This window comes from Pelodiscus sinensis, chromosome 20 (genome assembly GCF_052426305.1).
Source record: "Pelodiscus sinensis isolate ZL-2025 chromosome 20, ASM5242630v1, whole genome shotgun sequence".
Lineage (NCBI taxonomy): Eukaryota > Metazoa > Chordata > Testudines > Trionychidae > Pelodiscus > Pelodiscus sinensis.
The window spans coordinates 4,981,137-5,004,732 of record NC_143071.1 but is presented as its reverse complement, the minus strand read 5'-3'; the positions used below and the strand labels follow the sequence as shown (position 1 = coordinate 5,004,732).

General features: G+C 47.7%; 1 long non-coding RNA gene across 1 annotated transcript in view; it reads right to left on the bottom strand.

Annotated features, from left to right (window-relative positions):
* LOC112544943 (uncharacterized) overlaps window positions 1-23,596 on the bottom strand; it is a 197,569-nt gene that overhangs the window by 7,728 nt on the left and 166,245 nt on the right. The window contains exon 4 of the long non-coding RNA XR_012896921.2: window positions 16,685-16,786. This is a non-coding gene — a long non-coding RNA (uncharacterized LOC112544943). The remainder of the gene's footprint in view (window positions 1-16,684; window positions 16,787-23,596) is intronic.

Here is a 23,596-nt window from a genome sequence, read left to right as displayed (position 1 = left end):
ATCAATGTTTTTCTGGACTGGAGTTCACACTGTTTGCCTTGCCCTGCACTCAGTGTATAACCACATTAAGCAAAAGCATAAAGTCTGTTATTTATTTTTGCTCCATGATAAAACCAGGATATTACTCACAGTGATAACACGGGTTAATTTTCAGTGAAGTCTCTTTTGGCAGGAGGTGGTAAACTTTTAATACAACGAATAACACCGCTATCAGATCCAAGATAAAAGGCTGTCATAATGTAAACTCATTCTGCTCTTTGGGCCAGGAACAGTCAACTTCAAGGGGCTGTAATTATCTTCCGTGGATTTTTTTATTTATTTATTTTGTTATTATTACTCATAAAAAAATCCGAAGCATAAAATTCAATTAGTGCAACAAGATTTGGCGTGAGCTTGGATGCAAAGGCATAAAAGGTGTCTACGCCAGTGTTTCTCAACTAGTGGTACAAGTACCTTTAGGGGTACTCCAGAGACGTCTGGGGGGTACGTCAACACAACTGAAATTTGGAGAAAACTAAATTTTTGTTTTAAGTTTGACAGCGCTTTATTGGTTTTGTACTTTTTACACCCAAAAATGTCATTGTCCACCCGGCTACGATTAAGTTGTTTAAACAAATGTGTTGCAAAGGTAGAAAAAAATTGTGTGTGTCTGAAAACTGTAGGTACTGGAGGTACTTAATTTTTTTTAAAGGGGTACTTTATAATAAAAGCTTGAGAAACACTGGTCTACACAACGTATATGAAGGGCACCATCATGCCAGCTGGCTACTATGTGAATCTGACAGAGCGATTTAAGCAGAGAGAAAAAGTTCTTTGTGGAAGCTCTGACTGATGATGTTTATAACAGGAGCAACGTTCCCACCAAACCAGCAGGACAGAACATCTTGAAGAGCACCGGAACAGCAGCTGACAAGATCCATTGACAACCCAGCTCTCCTGGTGGAAACCACTGGTGATATAGGACAGGTATATAATCCCTCCCAAATGTTTCCTCCAATCATAACCCTTTATGGCAGAACAAAATATGGAGGCATCGATTCAGGGCCAAATTGCACTGGACTGGGACTCAAAACAACTGGGTTCTGGGCCTGGCTGTGACACTGGACCACTCACCTCCCCTTTCTATGCCTCAGTTTCCCCCCACTGCCAAATGGAAATAATGACCCTTCCTGGGTAAAACACTTGCTTATATGGGCTATGTCTACGCGGACGGGTTCTTGCACAAGAACAGCCATTCCGCAGAGCATCCATACTGCCCGCCCGCTCTTGCGCAAGAAGTGTTACAGTTAAGTGTGGTAAGAGAGGGCTTCTTGCACAAGAGCTACACTCTTTTCTAAGTGTAAGCTCTCTTGTGCACTAGCTCTTGCACAAGAGGGCAGTGTGGACGTGCGGCAGGGATTTCTTGTGCAAGAAAGCCCTATTGCTAAAATGGCCATCAGAGCTCTCTTGCACAAGAGAGCAGCCACACTGCCATAGATGCTCGTGCGCAAAAGCACATGGCAGTGTGGACGTGTTCTTGCGCAAGGGTTCTTGTGCAAGAACCCGCCAATGTAGACAGAGCCATGATGTTTTTCATTAGTAGCTCTCAACAGTGTATTATATTATGGCTATCCCTCATCTATCAAGGGAAACCACTAGAAAAGGGCTCAGTACTACAGGCAACCCCCACACTTACGACCTAATTCGTGCCAGGAGAACTGTCGTAAGTCAAATCATAGAATCATAGACTACTAGGACTGGAAGGGACCTTGAGAGGTCATCAAGTCCAATCCCCTGCTCTTATGGCAGGACCAAATATTGTCTAGTCCATCCCTGATAGACATTTATCTAACCTACTCTTAAATATCTCCAGAGATGGAGATTCCAAAACCTCCCTGGGCAATTTATTCCAGTGTTTGACTATCCTGACAGTTAGGAACTTTTTCCTAATGTCCAACCTAAACCTCCCTTGCTGCAGTTTAAGCCCATTGCTACTTGTTCATCTTGGCCTCTGAGGATCGAACAAATTTTCTCCCTCCTCCTTATGACACCCTTTTAGATACCTGAAAACTGCTATCATGTCCCCCCTCAATCTTCTCTTTTCTAAACTAAACAAACCCAATTCTTTCAGCCTTCCTTCATAGATCATGTTCTCTAGACCTTTAATCATTCTTGTAGCTCTTCTGTGGACCCTCTCCAATTTCTCCACATCCTTCTTGAAATGCGGTGCCCAGAACTGGACACAGTACTCCAACTGAGGCCTAAGCAGCGCAGAGTAGAGCGGAAGAATGACTTCTCGTGTATTGCTCACAACACACCTGTTAATGCAGCCCAGAATCATGTTTGCTTTTTTAGCAACAGCATCACACTGCTGACTCATATTCAGCTTGTGGTCCACTATAACCCCTAGATTCCTTTCTGCCGTACTCCTTCCTAGACAGTCGTTTCCCATTCTGTGTGTGTGAAACTGATTGTTCCTTCCTAAGGGGAGCACTTTGCATTTGTCTTTATTAAACTTCATCCTGTTTACCTCAGACCATTTCTCCAATTTGTCCAGATTATTTTGAATTATGAACCTATCCTCCAGAGCAGTCGCAACCCCTCCCAGCTTGGTATCATCTGCAACTTAATAAGCATACTTTCTATGCCAATACCTAAATCGTTGATGAAGATATTGAACTGAGCCAGTCCCAAAACAGACCCCTGCAGAACCCCACTTGTTCTACCTTTCCAGCAGGATTGTGAACCATTAATAACTTCTCTCTGAGTCCAGCCAGGTATGCACTCACTTTGTAGTAGCCCCATCTAAGTTGTATTTGCCTAGTTTATTGATAAGAATATCATGCGAGACCGTATCAAGTGCCTTACTAAAGTCTAGGTATACCACATCCACCGCTTCTCCCTTATCCACAAGACTCGTTATCCTATCAAAGAAAGCTATCAGATTGATTGGACGTGATTTGTTCTTTACAAATCCATGCTGGCTGTTCCCTGTCACCTTGCCACCTTCCAAGTGTTTGCAGATGATTTCTTTAATTACTTGTTCCATTATCTTCCCGGGCACAGAAGTTAAACTAACTGGTTTGTATTTTCCTGGGTTGTTCTTGTTTCTCTTTTTATAGATGTGCACTATATTTGCCCTTTTCCAGTCTTCTGGAATCTCTCCTGTCTCCCATGTCACCTCCATCTCTGTCCTCCGCTACCACAACTGCAGAAGCACTGTTGTGATGTCCATATCATGGCGAAGGAAGACTGGCAGGCTGTTCTCTGGAAGGACCCAAGCTTTAGAATACCCTACCACATGAGTCTGAAATAGCCTGGAATTGCCAAATTTAGAGCATGCTCCAGGACCTATTTGTTGTATCTAGCCTCAGATAAGAGAGCCTGCTCATATGCTACAGTGTTTGCATTTGCATTTAGAGGTGCTGCTTGTTAAAAGAAGTGAAACGGTGTTTGAGCTTGTCGTTTTCAGTCACAGACAGAGCCCTCAGAACTTGTGGAGAAAGTGTTTTCCATGTCTTAAGATGAAAGAAAATAAATAATTGTTTCAACGTTGGATTCCAAGCTCCCTCAGATTTGGGGTTTAAATGCAGCCGGATGGTGTGGTTTGCTGGGGTGGTAGGGAATGGTAAAATCAGAATCTGAAGAGTGAAAGGAGTTTGGAGCTGGAGTTTGAGTGCATTTTCCATACCCATGGTGGTGGAAGGAAGATAACCTGGTAGGTGAATTGCTGGAGCAGTACTCTAGCTATGTGACTTCACCTCTCAGCTCCACATTGGGCTTTCTGTGCAACCCTGGCCAAGCCACCAGATCTCGCTGGGTATGTCTACATTGAACACTAAGCCTGAGGCCTGACTGGTTGAGTCCCCTTTCCGTCCACACACAAATCAGTTTCAGCTCCACAAGTTGGTGGGACCCGTCTGCTAAGGCCCTGCTGAGGGGATGGGTCAGACCTTGAGTCCTGTTGTGTCTCCGGTCCGTCATTCTGCAGTGTGGACACAGGTCCGGCCACAGACCGAAGTCGGAAGGTCTACGCAGAGCAACGTGGATGCATTCGCACAACCGTGAGACCCAGCTCCAACAGTTGTCAGGCCAGGTTTGCAAACCTTGAGTACAATACAGTGTAGACAGTGTTTCTTTGACTCCATTCCCATCTTCTACATGCCTGTCCTTTTCTCCTACCATGGCCTGCCTTTTCTGTGAGATTGGGGGTTGGTGGTTCACTGAGGTTAGCTCCTGTCTGGCTCTGGTGTTTTATTTACCTACACACTTGCAGGGATGGCCGCTTGCAGCGCCCATTGTCTGCAGGAAGCAGCATGGGCCGGAACACCATTTCCCACAACCCATTTGGCCAGGAATGGGGATCTACGACCAACGGGAGCTGCAAGCAGCTGTACCTGTGGACAAGCAGGTAAATAAAGCGGCCTGCCAGGGACTAATTTGGTGAACCACCTCCAGCCTGAGAGCTCCCGTTCCAACTTTACTAAATGTGTGTACTGCACATAACAGGATTGTGTTGTTATTTCACCAGGTATCTCTGTAATAACAACAGTAAGAACTGGGCATATGCAAGAATGATTTGAGCCACGTAACCCTGCAAAAGACCCCTCAGAAATAGCTCTGCAAATGATACCTCCATTCGTTCCAAACGGCATTTTTAAAAAGAACTTTTTTTTCAATGTTTTCACATTATCCAAATTAAAATAATGTTTCATTCTTTTGGGCTTCCAGCTTTTTCACGTTTCCTGTCCCTCCTTTTTCGCTTCCTTCCATTTTGCCACAAATTGGTAGGAAAGAAAGAGAGAAAAACAGAACACAAGCAATTTGTCAGGGATTTTTGTTTGGGGTTTTTTTTTTAAGCAGCGTCCATATTCTTACATGAATTCTTAATTAATGTAATTCATTCTTAATAAATTATTTGCAGAAAACATGGGCCATTTTTGACCATGTCTACTGAGACATTTCAAAAAACAAGCCTTCCTGTGCAATTTCTATAGTTATCGCCTTTTGATAAACCCAGAAGTGACACGAGAATGGCTTTTCTTTTATTATTTGGTTTTTCCAGACGCTCTCAGGGAAAGAATGAAAAATCATATAAAATAAATTAACAGAAAATTTCCTAAAAAAGTCAACAAGGTTTGGTTAACAGACAAAGTTGGCCTGATTCCTTATAAAAGTCTCAGAGATTTAAAAAATGAGTAATCCTGTGGCATCCAAGAGACTAACAAAAAGATATTATAATGAGCTTTGATGGGCAAAACCCACTCCTTCATATGAGCTGGGGTTTGCCCACAAAAGCTCATGATACTCTCTTTCTCTCTCTTTATATATATAAAAGAAGAAGTGGGTTATGTCCACGAAAGCTCATGACACCATCTACTTGTTTTGTTAGTCTTTAAGGTGTTATGTGTTGTGTTTTAAGTTTTTCCTGTTACAAACTTAACTTGGCGACTCCTCTGAAGCTTTTGATATTGTATATAGTTAGTCTCTAAGTCTCTAAGGTGCCACAGGATGACTAGTGGATACTTCATGACAGTTTTGTGTAATTCCATTGATTTTGGTGGAGGAGTTTCTGCTTTATATTTTATGGGTGTAAATAACATCTCAATACGCGGTGCAATGAGGAGGTTTTAAGATAGAAATGCATTTTGATAAAGGAGTTCCTTATTTTTCAGCGACCTTTGCATCATAAGAAACTGGAAGAGGGGGGAAAAAAATCAAGCAAGCGGTGGCATGAAACATACTGTTAAACCAGCGTAGCCTTCCAAAGGCGTGAGAGCTGTGATAAGTCCTGTTTAAACTTTACCCAGAGCTAAATACCAAATGTCAACAGGCGCTCATGCCCAAACTCTCTGATCGGGCCAATCAGGAGCATCAATCAAAGCTGAGACATAGTCGAAGGGAGGTGGGAATATTTAACTTCCCAGCAGGTTAGCCTCTGCCAGTTCTTTCCCCTGCATCTGTTTATACAAGACACCCTGCCGCATGCATCTTTTTTCCCCCTTCGGGTAAACATGGACAGGGCGTAATAGCTTCTAAATGGACATCATGTACCAAAGCTGCGCCAGTGCAAAAGGGCATCTCCCACATGCCTCATGCCTGTTCACCTGTCCTCCAGGCCCCGTCTACCTAGCAAGCATTAAGCCAGGCTCAGGAACTGATGTCTATTCAGCCACAGGTTTGAATACTAAGAGGAAAAACATCCCCAGCCGAAACCCCTCAGCTAGAAGAGGGTAACGGTTCAGGAGGAGGCCGAATGTTATAAACAGATGATGCTGCCTGACCTCACAACTTCAGGTCCTGCCTCTGTCTGGGCATATATGGCTGATATGATTAAATGTGGTTGTGAAAGGATCATATTACCGAGGGTGACCTATTGTGTTTTGTGACAACACCCAATACATTTCAGATCTGTTCACAATGGCAAAAGCGCCGTCTGGTTTATAACCTGCTTCCCCTTCATTGGAAGCCTCTAATCAGGTTAGGACAATATAGAATCATAGAACACTAGAATTGGAAGGGACATCAAGTCCAGGCCCCTGCCCTCACGGCAGGACCAAGCACCATCTAGATCATCCCTGATAGATGTCTGTCCAATCTGCTCTTAAATATCTCCAGAGATGGAGATTCCACATCCTCCCTAGGCAACTTATTCCAGTGTTTAAGCACCCTGACAAGCAGGAAGTTTTTCCTAATGTCCAACCTAAACCTCCCTTGCTGCAGTTTAAGATGCTCATATATTCATGAGCATCTTATGACAACATGTTCTTTGATCTGATCCAAAGTCTTTTGACGTTAATGAAAATCTTTGCATCAATTTCGATGAGCTTCCAATCAGATCCTTCAGTCCTTAAGTGACTGAATATATTACACTCCTCTGGCAACACCTCTAAGCTTTTGTTTATTGTTGGGCTAAAGACAAATTAGAAAACACCATCTGTCACGGTAACATCCTGATTTTTATATTTCTTCTCCCCCTCCTCCTCCCGTTAGAAAGTGTGTGTCCGTTCAAAGCAGGCAACGAGCTTTATTAATTGAAGGCAAATGATTCAAAGATAAAATGGGCAATAAACTTTTTAATGAGAACATATGGTGGGGAAAACTGATAGGGCTGAGCCTTCGAAGGGCAAACATTCCTCGGGAGAGAGAAGACCGTGGGCAGAGAAACCGGTGTGCTCCAAGAGGAGGCGAAAGTGGGAATTGGTTGGATCTATGTTCAGGAAGTAGGCTAGATGTATTAATGGCATAGCAGGATGGGCATCGGCACAGCCAGGCTGAGACACGGCCGAGGGGCAAGCTCTTGGGACTATCTAAGACGCAAGCCCTTTTATGCTCATTCAGGAGGGGCACACAAAAATGGAGGCACCTGCTTTGGCGAGTTTTTCCAGTCATTGTCATATGGGCCACAGGAAAGAGCTGAGGAAGGCCTGTCCATTTCAGCCCTTTCTTTCCCCTGCCTCAGGCAGTGTCACGGAACCCCCCCGACAGCGTCAGAAAGAAGCACAGGCCCCCTCTCGCCATGGGCCTGCAAACCTCCCCGCTCCCAGCCTCATTTATCACCTCAGCGAAGGTCCTGCGGCATTCCGCTCATTCTTCACGAGGACTTTCACCGTTCAGATCAAACACCGGAGTGACATTCCCTGCCAGCCTGGGTAGGCGGGGGGCGGGGAGGAGGCTCAATCAATCCAGCAGACTTTCCCACACTTTATTATCAGGATTTTGACAAACAGGTCAAGGACTTTCTAATGGTGCCAAAGGTGCTTTTCTGGCCTAACAGGCATCGGCATCGCGGGTGGAGATTTTTAACCTTGCCGCAGGTGGTCCTTCATAATTTCCCTGAGCAGCTCACAGGAATACTCAAGTATTATTTTAAGGGGCAAAATATGCCCGGTTGTTAGAATTCAGCTCTGAGAGCAAAGAAAAGCCACTTTTTATCTCACCTGCCACCATGAAACATCCTTCTGCTTTCCGTGCATAGACGCACAGAGACCCTGGAGCATTCTACTGAAAAGCAGTGAGTTCATGCAGACAAGACATACTTTCAGGAAGATGGGAGGAAATTAAAGAGGTCCAGTTTTCCTGTGAGTTACTGTCCCTTTATGTCACAGAATCATAGAATCCTAGCACTGGAAGAGACCTCAGGAGGTCATCGAGTCCAGCCCCCTGCCCAAAGCAGGACCAACCCCAACTAAATCGTCCCAGCCAGGGCTTTGTTAAGCCAGGACTTAAAACCTCTAAGGATGGAGATTCCATCCCGTCCCCAGGGAACCCATCCCAGCGCTTCACCATCCTCCTAGTGAAATAGTTTTTCCTAATATCTAACCTAGACCTTCCCCACTGTAACTTGAGATTATTGCTCCTCATTCTGCCATCCGTCACCACTGAGAACAGCCTCTCTCCATCCTCTTTGGAACCTCCCTTCAGTAGTTAAAGGCGGGTATCAAATCCCCCCTCACTCTTCTGCAGACTAAACAAGGCCAAATCCCTCAGCCTCTCCTCTTAAGTCATGTGCTCCAGCGCCCTCAACATTTTTGTTGCCCTCCGCTGGACTTTTTCCAACGTGTCCACTTTCTGTAACGGGAGGCTCAGAATTGGATGCAATGCTCCAGATGTGGCCTCACCAGTGTCGAATAAAGGGGAATAATCCCTTCCCTAGATCCACTGACAACACTCCTACTGATGCACCCCAACATGGCGGCAGCCTTCTTGTCCCTTGTAACACCGCTGATTAATATGGAGTTCCTCCGGCTGTGCGAACCATAACCCTAAACCCAAATCTAACTGGAAAACAGTCATATTTATATGTTCCAGTTATGTTACAAAGCACCGGCTTAAGAATCGCAGCACATCTGTGGAACTCAAACGGCACTCTGGTTTCAAAGACAGGCAGCGTGGTTTTCTTGTGAAACAGGACATTTGAGAGTAGACTAGGAAAGCTTGCTATGCCCAGATACCATGGTGAGGGGTTGACTAAGATGACAGATAGAGATGGGAAAGCTCTTGGATGCATAATATCATCTCATTATGATCAAAATAACTGATGGGGAACCCTTGCAAACGTCAGGGCGAGGTTCTGGTTCAGCCACACTTCTAAAAAACCCAAGCGAATCAACCTCCGAGTCTGCACACCTCAGCTAGGAAATTTGTTACAACCAGGCTACGTCTAGACTGGCATGATTTTCCGGAAATGCTTTTAACGGAAAAGTTTTCCGTTAAAAACATTTTCGGAAAAGAGCGTCTAGATTGGCACGGACGCTTTTCTGCAAAAGCACTTTTTGCGGAAAAGCGTCCGTGGCCAATCTAGACGTGCTTTTCTGCAAAAAAGCCCCGATCGCTATTTTCGCAATCAGGGCTTTTTTGCAGAAAACAAATCTCAGCTGTCTACACTGGCTCTTTTGCACAAAAGTTTTGCACAAAAGGACTTTTGCCCAACGGGAGCAGCATAGTATTTCCGCAAGAACACTGACAATCTTACATGAGATCGTCAGTGCTTTTGCGGAAATTCAAGCAGCCAGTGTAGACAGCTGGCAAGTTTTTCCAGAAAACCGGCTGATTTTCCAGAAAAACTGGCCAGTCTAGACAGAGCCCCAGATTTCTCACCCACTTTCTTGGGCTGGAGATAAATTGGAAATGGTTCTACTCGCGGGTCATTTTAGCATCCCCGCTGGAATAAGGAGGCTCGGAGGGAAGATGAAAAATAACTCCTAGCAGGGGGAAGCGACTCCAACGTTTTTATGAACGTCCCCAAACTTTGGTTTCAGTTTTGGGCAGGCAGTTCTACTGTGATTCTTATTTTCCCCACCTTTCCCTAAAACTAAATGCCTATCAGGGACCTGACCTTTGAGTGGGACATCTAGCTGCACGACTAATAATAAATGGCTTCTTGGAACTTAAAGGAGAAAATTTACTCCAGCAGCCGGAAAAGGCTGTTTTGCAAGAAGACTCAATTAGAAACACTTTGCTTATTTCACACTGCCGGGTTGTGCAAGGTGCCACGTTCCTTCAATTTCCATGTATTAAAGGAGGCGCTGAGGGGGCCCGGCAGCTCTACGAAGCACTCAGTTCCTCACAGGATTGGGCCGCAGGATCTGAATGCGCTCCCTGGGGTAGAAACGCAGTACAGAGTGTTCTGTATCTTTTGGCATGGTCTCACTGTTTCTTTAGTTGGGGTTAAGGATACTTATCCTCTTCGTTGGCTGGAATGGCAAAGAAAATTCATAAATCTTATGTAATTTTCAGGACGTGTGTCTCTGCAAGGAGACTGGAACTGCAACTTGCAGGCCGGTCGTGTTTTGTTAGCAGCTCAGGCAGTAGCCTGCCTCAAAGTCGCTCTGCCAGGCTGAAAAAAACGTGACGCGCTCGGACGTCAAATGAATGTGAGCCTTTTGAGTGTCCAGGAGAGCCGCCAATACCATTGATTTCACGAGTTGCAGGCCTACACTAAAAAAACCACGTTCGCTTCACGATTGCAGGCCCATCTCCTCACACTGAGCGGATTCAGCACAGGGCAGTGATGTACACGGGTCTGCAGCCCCTTGAATGATAAAGCTGGAGGGGCCTTAGAAAATGTCACTTCATGGCTCGCTTGCAAGACAGCTTCACCGGCCACAATGAGAACAAGTCCCGTTTCTAATGGCTAACGGAGGGGTGGGCCCCTTTCCCAGCCTTGCCACCTCATCAGTGCGTGTCCCTGGACAGGTTAGTCAACTTCTCTGGGCCTTTGTTTGCAAAGGGGATAAAGCAGGGGTGGGGAACCTACAGCCCAGAGGCCGGATCTGGCCCTTGACTTGCCTGGATTCAGACCTTGAGGCTGGTGCTCCAGCCCCGTGGCTCCCCTCATGCCTAGACCAACCCCGCTCTGCTCCTGCACCCGCCCAGACCCCACACCCCCAGTCTGCTTCCCAGCAGCCCCCTCCCTCACACTGAACTCCTCATTTTTGGCCCCACCTCAGAGCGTGGGGGGGGCCACAAAATCTACTAGCCCGAACCCTACTAGGCTCTGATGTGTAAGTGGAACATGGGAGGGTCTTCCTTTCTGCTTCTCAGTCAGGGTTTTGTTGTTGGTTTGGGTGGTTGCTGTTTTGCGTGGGGGGGGGGGGGTTGTGGTTGTTTTTGTTTGGTTTTTGTTGTTGTTGTTTTGTGTTGTTTTCGCTTCTCACTTTTGTGCATCCCTCAACTGTTTTTTCTGCCGGCAGCAGTCCCCAACCCCCAAAACAGTTCCCCACCCCAGGGGACTAGTGGCGCCTACTCCGGTGAGTGTGTCTCTCCCTCTCGATGTGCCCATAAAGGGAGAGCAAGAGAGCCACTACCCCCCTCACCCTCGCAAACACAGAGGGGAGCAGGGAGAGGGCAAACAACCAGCAAGGCCTTGGATAAACACCTCCACTGTGAAGGCACCTGTCTGAGGCCGGCACTCCTCAGCCAGCCCAGAGTGTGAAATTACTGGCGACTGCTCTGTCAATCCCACAATACCGCCCTCTGCAAGCAGAGCAGGAGCCAGAGACAGAAATGATTCTAATATCTCCCGGCTCTGTTCCTGGGGCGACGCAGCCGCATGCTGCTCCTTAGTTCTGGCCCTGAACAAAGTCACAATGTTGCCCTTTAGCGGTGGGCAATCCCTAGTCCTCGGGCCAGATGCGATTCACCAGGCTTTGACTCTGGCGGGCCGCCGGTGCTGTATTTACCTGCGCCTTCACGGGTATGGGCACTTGCAGTGCCCGTCAGCCACTGATCACTCTTCCCGGCCAATGGGAGTTGCAGGAAGCAGAGTCCCGGTCAACGCAGCTTCCCCATTGGCCAGGAATGGTGATTCGTAGCTAACGGGAGCTGCAAACATCCGTACCTCCGGAAGTGCAAGTAAATAAATAAGTGGGGGTCTAATGCTAGCAAACCACCTCCGTCTTACTGCCCACCCCTGCCTTAACCAAAAGTTTTCTAAGTGCACTGGAATGTTCCGATAAAAGATGCAACGTAAGTGGTACTGTTCTGTCAGGAGCTTTCTGGTTTACATGGGCAGACAGCCTGTGATCTAAGTAACAAGTCCAAATTGTAGTCCACCCTGACAAATGTCCCCATAAAGCTGTTATTTCAGGCAGTGGATTTTCCAAGCGTGGCACTGTGCAGTTTTGGCCATTGCCTTTAATAGCGCCTTTAAAAAAAATTACTACTGTTTTTAGAATAATCACCCCAAACAGCACAGTCCTGCTATTCTAAGAGGCAGCATTCAGTTCTGGCCTTATGTTTTCAGAACAAGGATGCCCGGCCTGGCTAATTATCTCAGTCTGTCTCCACTGGGTTTCGCCGACTTCTCATGAAAATACTCGTAAGGTTTTGAATAGATTTGTTTTTCCGTAGCTCTTTTCAGACTTGATGTTTCCCAAAGTGACTTACAAAGTAATGGACTTGCGCTATGCACTGGGAGCTCAGAAATAGATCACCCGGGGCTCTGGAAATAGGAGACGGATCGAGGGGTGGAAGAATACTTGGCATTCTCCCAAGGAATGGAAACCCAGTGGAGCATTTCATCGGCAAGTGGGTGACTCCAAGCGCACCATTCTGTTCCTGCACTCTGGGCACGTCTAAACTACGGGGGGGGGGGGGTTCGAAAGAGGATATGCAAATTCTGTGGGATTCTGCATATCTTCTTCCGATCTCACTTTCAAAAGGGGATCTTTCGACAGTGAAAGTAGTCAGGATGTGATTTTTTCAGGAAAAAAAACCTTTTTTGGAAAAAAACACGCAAACCTCATTTTTTAAGGAAGAGCGTTTTTTTCCGAAAAAGGGTTTTTTTCCCCAAAAAACCGCAGCCAGACTACTTTCACTTTCGAAAGAGCCTCTTTCGAAAGTGAGATCAGAAGAAGACATGCAAATTCCTGCAGAATTTGCATATTCTCTTTCAAAAATAGAACATAGTCTAGACATAGCCTCCGATCACTCTCAGGGCATTCCTACCCTTATTTTGAAAGCAAGTGTCCAGACTTCCAAGCCCATTATTTCGAAATAAAGGGGTTGTTATTTTGAAATAACAACTCCTGCTTGTGAAGAGGAATAGCTTATTTCTAAATAGTTATTTCGGGAGTTATTATTTCAAAATAACTTTCTTGTGGAGACAGCCACACTGGGCTTCAGCAAGAGATGGGAGACCATCATCAGATTCAGGCAGATAAGCACATCAGCTCAGAAACGTATCAGAACCTCCTGGGACAGAGCTAGTGCAACTCTCATGAGATTAGGTTTTTCCTCGCAAGATTTGCAGTGGGCAAGTTGATGAAAAAATCATAGAAACCACCTTTCCAGATGGGAGCTGTTCTCTCCTCTTCCAAGACCCAAGAACGTCTGCCCAGATCCACAAAGCAATCTCGGTGGAAGCTAGGTGCCTAAATACCGTTAAGTCTCAGGAAAGCATCTGACTAAAACCATTATTCGGTAAAGTACTTAAGTGTGTGATAAACTTTAAGCCTCTGAGTTTTCCCATTGAAGTCAGTGGGAATAGTCATGTACCTGAAGTTAAGCACTAGTGGTCCAAAACAAAGCACTGTCCACCAGGAGTCAGGAGAGACTTTGTCGTATGACCCCGCCCCTTCCACCTAAGGCCCCTCCCCTTTGACTGGCTCCAGCGCCCCCAGAAGGGGCCTTAGTTGGACGGGGCGGGGCCTTAGTTGGAAGGGCGGGGCCTTGGGCAGAAGGGGCAGGCTCCCCCAGCTAGCCCTTCATTGCTGTTGCGGGAAGCAGGGTGCATGCTGCCGAGGGCTTCAGCAATTATTTAAAGAGCCGTAGGCTCTGGCCACACTAGCTGCCACCATGGAGCTGTGGGTCCTGGAGCAGCTGTCGCTTCCTCTCCCCCTCCCTCCCCACCAGCCCTGCTGTCCACCCACTCCAGATATTGAACACTGCAGCATACAGACCATCATCAAAAATAACAACCTGGCCTTGCACCTTGGGTTTAAATCTGCATTTAGGCCGTCGGAGCTGTGGCAACATGTAGAACATACATTTCAGCCTGGCTAACCCCATAGCTGCCTAAACTTCCACACCAGAGGAATCTTTAGGGCACTAGTAACTTGCCTTTTCTTGTCTGTGGTACCATTCTTTTGCCGTTCTGTAATAACGTCAGTAATAATAATTTATGCAGCACCTCTCATCTTGGAGGACCCCAAGCACTTGCCCTAAGGGTACCATTTTTCAGTAAGTGGCTAGTGATTTTGGGGGCCCGAGTTGTTGGGTGCCCAACATGAGACCTCTTAAAAGGGCCTTATTTCCTCATGGGTAAGGGCTCCGAAGTGCCTGAAAAACCAGGCCATGTGTCTGAAGCTTCCTCAGGTTCAGTGCCCCACTCTGGAAAATCATGGCCAGTTTATCTGCCCCCTAGATCCCTTTGTCCACTTGGGAAATGACGCCAACTCTGGAGTGGAATACGGCTCCTGTAACAACACACAGCCATGCAAGGCACCTGTTAGGAGGAGAAGTTTAAAAGGGCACCGTGTCCACCCGTAGCTGCCGGGGGAATGCCGGCAGAAAGAAAGTGATTAGCAAAACTAGCATACACAGGCCCCTGAATTCAACCAAACCCTGGTCTTTCAAAAAGTGCCAGTGTGAAACTTTAAAAGACAAGAAGGCAGGTCTAGTCGTTAGTGTTAGCCTGGGAGTTGCTACATCTGGGGCAGAACACGCAATTGAACCTGTGTGTCCTATGTAACGTGGAGCAAGCCAATTAGACCTAGATCCTCAAAGGAATTTAGGCTCCTAACTCCTACTGAAAGGCCTTAAGTCTCTCTGTGGTTCATTCCCCGCCTGTAAAATAGCACCGCCCTGCCTCACAGGAGGGCTATGAGGGTAATGCAGGAATAATTGTGACTTGCTCAGATACCATGATCATGCGGGCTATGTAATTCCCTACGATAGATACCAATTAGGACATTGTTTTATTGTTTATTGGAGTGTAGCAATGCTCAGTCAGACCAGAACAATCCCATGGAAGGTAGGGAATTCACAGGTAAAACCCGGGATGTAGGGTGTTGCCGAATATATAGCAATACCCATGCCTGGGACAAACCTGCACCAGCTGTGCAAAAGGGGGTGGGGATTGGAGGAAGCGCCGATTTGTCTGCAAAATGCCTGCTTAACATGTGGCAATGGTGCAGGGCTGACTCAGAGACAGACGCCTACTGAACCACCAGGACTGCTCCCTCCAATGCTGCTCATGTACCTTCCTTTCCTCCTTAGCTGACAACCACATCCATATTGCTGAAAGAGTCAAAGAACCAGGAAATAGAACCCATCCCTCATCCCCCTAACCCTGAAGTATTAAAGGGACGGTGAGGAGGTGAATTTTCAAAGTGATAGGTAGCAGGTTTACAACAAAAGAAAGGACATTTTTCCTCATGCAGCGCACAGTCAACCTGTGGAACTCCTTGCCAGAGGATGTTGTGAAGACCAAGACTTTAACAGGGTTCAAAAAAGAACTAGATACATTAATGGAGGATAGGTCCATCAATACTAATTAGCCAGGATGGGTAGGAATGGTGTCCCTAGCCTCCGTTTGTCAGAAGCTGGGAATGGGTGACAGGGAGTAGATTACCTGATGATTTGCTGTTCTGTTCACTCCCTCTGAGGGCACCTGGCATCAGCTTCTGTCAGAGGACAGGACACTGGGCTAGCTGGACCTTTGGTCTGACACAGTATAGCCGTTCTTATGTGCCCTCACCATTGGCGTCACTGGTGTCCCCAATATAAAACCACGTCTGAGGCTGTAGAAGAATTAGGAAAAGGCCTGACCAACCCAAAATTTGCAGGGAGCTCCGTCCTTTCCCCTCCCCTTCTGCACACCTGTCGCAGGTCTGTCCCAGACATAGGGCTTACTGTATATTCTGCATTACTCCACATTCTGGTCTTAACTCTGAATTCCCTCCCTTCCATTGGACTGTCCTGGTCTGATGAAGACCATTGCTACGCTCCAGCTTGATCACAGCTGGACATGATCACAGCTTGGACAGCTAAATTAGCTCTGATCCAGTCCATACAGCTAAACGTAGCGGTGAAGTTGAGGCCGTATGGAAGTACAGACCTCAGGTTCCGGGCTGGCTTGTATCTAGAGGTGGCCCATCCATATAGGCAAATTAGGTGGTCACCCAGGGTGCCAAGTTAAATGGGGCACCAAATGATGACGCAATATCGTTGAGGGGTTTGGAGGTGGGGGCACCGATTTCATGGTTCACCTAGGGCGCTAGTTGCTGGCAGCTAGTCTAGGGCCGCCCCTGCTTGTCCCACCCGCGTGGAAGCCCGTGTCACTGTCTTCCTAAAGCTAGCGTGGTTATGCCGAAACGATTTGTCACCCTACAGGCCAACAGCAGCGTACACACCTGAGGATCCACCTCCACGAGCTTCCAAAACAGCAGCAGAACCATTGGACTGTCAACCCCATTGACAGCAGAGCCAGGTTTGTCCCCAAGAGCGGAATCTCTTTGCCACAAGAAAAAAGAATGACGGAAGGTTTGATCCTGTTCATAATAACGTACCCAACCCATTTATTCAAGATAAAGTTCTCCAAGTCCGTTGTTCTGATTTCTCCTACTACTAAAAGGGGAGTTAAACTGGTTCACGGTCATGCCGGAAGGCCATACCAAGTGGAGCCCTGCAGGGCTCTGTTCTGGATCTGGTTCCATTCAATAGCGTCATACATGGCTTTGAAGAATGGCACAGAACTTACATGTACAACGTTTGCAGATGACGTCACGCTGGGAGGGGTTGCGAGCACTTTGAAGGACAGGATTCAAATTCAAAACGCTCCCAACAACCTGGAGAAAGCGATCTGAAAGAAACAGGATGAAAGTCGCGTAAGGACAAATGCAAAGAAGGAATAATCAGTTGTGCACGTACAAAATGGGAAATGACGGCGTAGGAAGGAGTACTGCAGAACAGAATCTGGGGACCACAAACTAACTATGATGAGTCATCCAGGTGGTAGCATTTAAAAAAACCCACCCATCACTCTAGGATATATTTGCAGGACTCTGGTAAATAAGACACACAGCTGTGTCTAGACTGGCCAGTTTTTCCGGAAAATCAGCAGCTTATTCCGGAAAAGTTGCCAGCTGTCTACACTGTTCGCTTGAAATTCCGCAAAAGCACTGACTTCCTACTGTCTGAAATCAGTGCTTTCTGCGGAAATACTATGCTGCTCCCGTTCGGGCAAAAGTATTTTTCCGAAAGACTTTTGCGCAAAAGGGCCAGTGGAGACAGCAGAGATTTCTTTTCCGCAAAAAAAGCCCTGATCACGAAAATGGCGATCGGGGCTTTTTTGCAGAAAAGCGCATCTAGATTGGCCACGATGCTTTTTCGCACAAAGTGCTTTTGAGGAAAAGCGTCCTGCCAATCTAGACTCTCTTTTCCGAAAATGCATTTAACGGAAAACTTTTCCGTTAAAAGCATTTCCGGAAAATCATGCCAGTGTAGACGTAGCCACAGAGTAATTCTTCCACTCAACACTAATAAGGTTTCAGACGCCCAAAATGTGGGCAAATTGGAGAACATCCAAAGAAGAGCAACACAAATGATTAAAGGTCTAATAATGACCTATAAGCAAAGATTGAAAATGCTGGGTTTGTTTAGTCTGGAGAAGAGAAGTCGGGTGTGGGGGAGACATGATAATAGTTTTCAAGTGCATAAAATGTTGTTTTAAAGAGAAGGGTGATAAATTGTTCTCCCTAAGCATTGAAGACAGGACAAGAAGCAATGAGCTTAAATTACATCAAGGGAGATTCAGGTTGGACATTAGGAAAAGCTTCCTAACGGGAAGTTAAGGTAGTTAAGCACTGGAAGAAAGCAGCTAAGGAGGTTGAGGTGTTTCTGAGTAAAAGCCTTCCGTGACAAATACTTCTCAGGGAGAGTCTAGAATACTTAGCCCTGCCTCGGTGCAACGGACTGGACTGGAACACCTATCGAGGTCCCTTCCAGTCCAACATCTCTATGATTCGTGCATGCAGTGGGTACGTCTAGACGACAGAGCTTTTCCGCTATACCTCCGCTATCCTGGAAAAGCTCTGCTGTATCCAAGGAATGCATCTGCTTTTCCGGAAAAAAAATTCAGACAAGCAGACTTTTTTTTCTGCATCCCTGTAAACCTCATTTGATGAGGAAGAAGGAATGTTCTGAAAGAGGGTTTTTTTCCGATACTTGGCCCCATGTAGATGGGCCAAATGGGTTTTTTTTTCCTGACATTGGGCCCCGTGTAGATGGGCCAAATGTCGGAAAAGTCTCGTTCGGAAGAAAAGCAGCCCTAAAATATGTCAAGTGTAAGAGGCCCCATAGCAGGGGTGAGCAATAATTTTTGCAGGGGCCCACTTCACAAACTTTGGTTCATGGTCACGGGCCAGCTCTGCCCCCCGGAAGGGGAGGGGCTTTGGGAGAAAGGGGAGGTATTCTGTAGGTGCCGCGCACCCTTGGAGGAGATTTCGGCTAGTCAGAGTCTGGGGGGAAGGGGAGCGGGAGGGTGGGCGCGGGCCAGATCAAATGGATTGGTGGGCCAAATCCAGCCTGCAGGCCATATCTTGCTCACCCTTGCCCCATAGCACTACCAAAAAAAAATGTGTAGCATTCTAACAAAGGGCAATGAAAATAGAAATAATAAAGCTTTATATTTGCATAAATACCAGTACATAGGTGAGGATGAAACTACAAACCAGTAATTTTTTAAATTTATTTAGAGGCCCCTCATAATCTGAGGCCTTAAACAGTAGCTTACTTAGGGGACGTGTACACTGAGCAGCTATTTTGGGATACCACAGGTATCCCGAAATAGCTACCCTGCTTCTTAACAAGCCGCCCGTTATTTTGAAATATGTTTCAAAGTAACAGGCGCGCTATTTCGGCATCCCTGTAACCCGCGTTCCATGAGGGCTAAGGGAGGTCTCGAAATAGTGCGTTATTTCAAAATTTGGTGCTGTGTAGATGTGCCAAATTTCAAAATAAGCTATTTCGAAATAGAATCGAAATAAGATACGCCATTTGAGCAGCGCAAATTGTGTATCTCGTTTCAAGTTTAGGGCACTGCGTAGACTCATTCTTAGTGTATAAATCTGGCACTGGCCAGCAGATAAACGTATGCCTGTATTAGTAGTTGCTGTAACTTATTCACATTTAGCACATCAATAAATGCTGCGCCCCACCCCCCACTCTCAACGAGGTCCAATATTGGCTGAAGTGAGGCGGGGCAAAGGGGGTAGAATGAATTGCAGGTTTGGACACCCAGGTTCCAGCTGTTGTGGTCAAGCATCTGGGCGTGGAATCTGACTGGGGAGGAAAGGATTGCCGACCTGGGTTAGCAGTTTACCTCCAACATTTGTCCCGAATTTTTACGGAGAGGTTTGAAGTGGAGCTGAGAAGTTTCTCAAGCCCTTGTCCAAGCACAGAGGTCCGTCACACAAATGCCAACCCTGCTGTTTACCTCCACCAGATCAGGAGAGGAATTTTTCAGTCCTCCTCCCACAGCCAACACCACCGCCTCATTCCCTCCCCCAGCCTTTCTTGGCCACTGCTGCACAGTGCAGTTGGCGTGTCTTGGCAGTCAGCTGTCAAGGGATATGTACATAGTGATCAAAACGAATGGAGCTGTTGACCTCAGCGTCAACGCAAGACCCCTTCAAGAGGATAAAACACAGTCTACGATGCTAGAATTCTACAATTCTAGTTCAGGCCACATCTCTTCTCGATCCTGCCCAATCCTGGATCCAGGTTAGCCGTGGAAAGTTCCGGTCTCGGGACTAAAATAGGAGACGTCTGGGATGGGTGCATCGCTGAAGTAGCCGTTCGGACCCTTTCCTCTCCGTTCACCCTGAGCGGAATGGGTGAAAGAGGATCGGGATCACGACTCCCCTTCCGTGGTCTTTTTCATTGGTTTCTAATTGCTCAGAATCAATAGGGCAGAATGACCCACGCACCAGCCCTATATGCAATAATTACCAAAAACAAGGCATTGCATTGTGGGGGGAAACGGGAGGGTGGCCCCAGACTGAGAACTAGGAGGATCCAGGCTTGTCGATTTTGTGTGATCCAGACCCGACGGGGGGCAGTGGGGACTGGAGCGCCAGCGCAGGCTCCCCAGTGCTGGGGGGGGGGGGCCCTGAGGCCCCGGAGGCCGCATCTGGCCCCCAGGCCTTTGGTTACCCTCCCCTGCTCTACCGCATGAGCTGAAAGCCAGCTGGCCGGTTGCAGAGCAGACTCCTTCTTCTCTCTGTAAGTGGTCTCGGCTCCACTAGTTGGGACAGCGCCGCACAGCCAATCAGAGGCAGGGGAAGGCAAGGCCTTCCCAGACAGCCTGGCTGGCCCTGGCTCTCCCCCTCCCCATTCCATGCGGCTCCCCCAGCGTCCTGGGGCTGACTGGGCTGCAGATCCCCTGAGGCGGGGGCCACACTGGCTGCCCTCCTGGAGCTGAGGAGGTTGGGGCCTGCTACCACCTGGACTCTGGAGGCAGGGGGGGGCTGCCCAACACAGGCCGGCTCCCCGGCAAGGCTGGGGGAAGGCGCTCGCTCTCCCTGTGCTCCTGGGACCGAGGAAGATTGGGGCCAGCTGCATGCCACCCCCATGCTCGGTATGTGTGTGGGAAGGCTGCAGCCAGGTGCTTCCCGTGGGCAGGGGTGGCGTGTGTGTGTGTGTGTGTGTGTGTGTGTGTGTGTGTGTGTGTGTGTGTTACCTGTCACCAAACCCTGTCCCTTCCCGTCCTTACCCCGCCCTCTCCCCCCATGGCACCCTGTCCCCTGAGGATGCATTTTTGGGGGAGGGCAGGGTAAGGGTGGGAAGGCGCAGGGTTTGGTGGCAGGTAACAGATACACACACACATACACACACAGCCACCCCCGGCCAGTGGGAGGCACATGGCCCCAGCCTTCCCTCACACAGACCGTGCAGGGGGGTGGCGTGCAGTTTTTTTCGGAAAAGCAGACACATTCCTTGCACGCGGCAGAACTTTCCCAGGATACCTCTGGCCTCCCAAGACAGCTCTGTAGTCTAGACGTACCCACGTCTCCTCAGTGCTGGAACATCCCCCACTGCAACGCGTCCCCGACCTCAGCGTGGGCCTCCGGGCGTTTCTGTAGGACGAGCAACAGCTCTGAGGCGAAGCAAACGGGAGGGCTGGACACGAGAAAATCAGGTTCTGAAACCGGAAAGACCCCGTCTCGTCTTGACCCAAGTCAGAAGACCATACCATCTAAGACTGGGGTCTCAAACTTCCAGTCCCAGCCAGAACAATGGTACAATCCGTCCCAGGACTTCTGGCAGTTTGGGGGGGGGGGGGGGGCGCTGTCCATTATCAGCCCTCAAGTCCCACCCCTTCCTGCCATCCCCTGGCCCTCTCCCCGCCTCATTCCCCCTTGGCACTCTGTCCCCACGGATGGGGCTTTGGGGATGTTTGGGGGGGCCTGGCACCTCACAACAGCAGTGGCTGCACACACACCCCTGCACGCCCCATGGTGGCAAGAGCCGCAGGGGAAGTGAAGGCAGAGGAGCAAGGGTGCCTATCAAGTGCTCTTCACTTCCCCTGTGGCTCCTCCCACATGAGGGGATGCAACAGCTGCTGTGGGTGGTACCAGCACCTCCCCCCCCAGGTGACCCTCAAAAATGCATCCTCAGAGGACAGGGTGCCATGAAGGGAGAGGGCCAGGTAAAGATAGGAAGGGGCAGGATTTGGTGGCAGGTAATAGATATACACACACACACCCCTCCTGGCCTGCCCCAGGCTGGATTGTCCAATTGCTCCAGCCGGGACTAGCCCGTGGACTGGGAGTTTGAGACTCCTGATTGCACCGACGTACTGAGCTCTTTCAAAAATCTGGCCCGGATTGCAGGTACTGAGACCTTGTAAACATTCTGTCCATAAATCTCGTCCCTTTTGTTTTCTGTAATTGTGTTAATTGCCACATTTCTTCAGCCTGAGGCAAAGTTTGTTCTGATGCCATTGCCAGCAGCCAAGGGGCATGGGACATAGGAAACACAGCTCTCTGTACGGCACGCAAATATTTATAAAAGCCCTACAAGGTCTCCTTAGGCCATTCAAATTAAACAATGGATTTTAGGGGGAGTCAACCTGACCCCCCCCCAAACAAAACCTGAACTTTTGTGACATCTTCCACCTTTACCACACACTTGCCATGAATATTTATTCCTAACAATTACCTACCAGCAAAAGCAATTCCCACAAACAGACCGGAGTCCTTAAAGCAAAGTGTTTTTCGCAATGAGCAAAGATTGGTCTGAAGACATTCCCCATTTCTGAACACTCTGGAAGCTGGACTTTGGGATCCAAACCCACATCCAAATTTCACAATTAATCCCAAACGCTAAACACATGAGCCAAACCAAACTCCTCCAGCTCCTGAAGTTTAAACTCTAGATTTGGATCAAAACTTGATGGCTTGGGCCGGCCTCAAATATAATTAATTAGTATTGATTTTATTATTATTACTAGAGCGTTATTTTATAGAATGCCTCAGAGGTTCATGAGGATGTAAAGACCAGATGCAAAACCAGGCATTAAATTCACCGCTTGCCTAGGCAGCTGTGACGCCTTTGTTTTCAGTGAAGGGACTCATCTGACATTCTTCCTCAAGAATTGCATGTACCCCTAGGAAGAGGGAGGGAGCATTAATTAAGCCTTTTAGTTATTTCCTCAGAGTTTCGGGACACTAAGGCCTTGTCTACACTAACCCCGGAGCATCTTATGTGCAGTATGATCAACGGGGGCTGCTCTCCCATCAACCCCATCTACTCGTGGAATATTGGTGTTGATGGGAGAGCACTCGGAGATTGATTTATCACGTCTAAGCAGAGATGATAAACCGACAGCCAGTAGATCGATCACTGCAGCGGTGATCCCCGATGTAGTGGAGATAAGCCCTGAGTGGTACGTAAGCCTTCTGCTGAGGGATGAATTTCACCTAGTAACACCAGGCAAGGGGGAAGCGCCAAATTAATTTGGTACATGTCAGCTCAAACTCTCATCAAGAACTTTGTTAGGGCTTGAATAAATAACCCACTCATTTGTTGTTGTCATTTTTATTCTCTTTCTTGGGCCCCTCCATTCCCCAGCCTTGTCCGAAGGGAGAAGCATTGACATATCATAGGAACGACTATTCCCATCCACAATCGACAACAACTTGAAATCCAATGAAAGGTGACACTTCCGGCCTAACTTCTGAAGTCTGGCTGAGTTTCCAAACATGTACACGTTTTTTTCCAAACCAAGCCTACATACCTTTGAGGTTCCCATCACTCTGCACACAGAGGCAGATGCAGGATTTCCACAGAGCTGCCCCAATTTACAACCGCAAAAGATCTTCCCAAAATACCCTAGGGAGCTCTGCCTTTTCCTCACACCCGTTCTCCTTTCATTGGAGTTTTAAAAACTCACGATCTTGTACCTCCTGGTATTCTTTATACCCAGAGCTGAGTTTTCGGATCAGTCACCCTCAGGCTAAACCTACTGGAAGAGCCGATTGAGTTCCTCAATCATATTTGCAAATGAGCTCTCATTTCCTGCTTACCAGGCTACAGCCAGCCTGTTTTGTCCCTTTAAATCATTGTCTTTGGCTGGTGATGCAAAACACTGAGCAGCCCTCGCTGCGGA